The sequence below is a fragment of the Nematolebias whitei genome, chromosome 5 (assembly GCF_014905685.2).
Source record: "Nematolebias whitei isolate Nwh7 chromosome 5, NemWhi1, whole genome shotgun sequence".
NCBI classification, from domain to species: domain Eukaryota; kingdom Metazoa; phylum Chordata; class Actinopteri; order Cyprinodontiformes; family Rivulidae; genus Nematolebias; species Nematolebias whitei.
In genome coordinates, this window is record NC_056502.1 from 19,668,235 (window position 1) to 19,669,101 (window position 867).

Genomic DNA, 867 nt, shown 5'->3' on the forward strand with positions numbered 1-867 from the left:
TTTGTTAGTATAGGGCCATCTGCAGAAAGTAGCTGTGTTGTTGTGGCTGAGTGGTTAAGGCGATGGACTAGAAATCTATTGGGGTCTCCCCGCGAAGGTTCGAATCCTTCCAGCAACAATTGAAGTTTTTTTTTAATTTTAATTTTACTTGACAGCAGTGGCCGAGCGCTGAGACGTGGTGGGTGAAATTGGCCTGCGCCGCGGCGGCACGCATTTGTTTCTGTGAGGCGTGTGTCACTCTTGCAGAGAACGAGGGCCTTCACCGGACCCGACCTGCGGTCCCACATTTATGCCGATGTGAGCCGGTGAGCGCCGGGGAGCTGTGTGTGCACCATCAACACAACGCCGTTTGGGTGAAGGCCGTTTGCGTCACCTGAGTGCGCGTTTGACACCGCTTGGGTGAGGATCGTGCAGCTCGGGTTGACAACGAGTTATTTCGCTTACCATTGTGATGTGTGAGCGTCTCGTCATGTCTTGGAGCAACGGTGAGTTAAAAAAAACCCTTATTAAAAACACCGTCTCGTTATGTGTGGAGGATGTGTGCGCAGCCGCTGTGAGTCTATCCGAGCTTACAGAATGGCTAGAAACATACACTTGATCATTGAATGATGTTTTATTCAACATTTGTGTCATATTTACACACACACCCTCCGCAGAACATCATTTTGAATCTTTTCCCCCATGAGCTCTGGGATTCGTTGGCCCAGGGCGCCGTTTGCTGGGGATCTCTGGGAAAAACGTTGGACCCTCTGCTGCCGGGATGAAGAGGGCCGGTCTCTGACGGACGGGGCTGAAGCTCAGCGAGACGGCCGTGGAATCGTCTTGCCACCGGCTAATTTCGTGTGGAGGGTGTGAGAGAGAGCCACT

General features: G+C 52.1%; 1 non-coding gene across 1 annotated transcript; it reads left to right on the forward strand.

The window, feature by feature from the left end:
• Positions 1 to 36: 36 nt before the first annotated feature.
• On the forward strand, positions 37 to 118 carry trnas-aga. The gene has a single exon. It is a non-coding gene; the product is annotated as a tRNA-Ser (tRNA).
• The last annotated feature ends 749 nt before the right edge of the window (positions 119 to 867 follow it).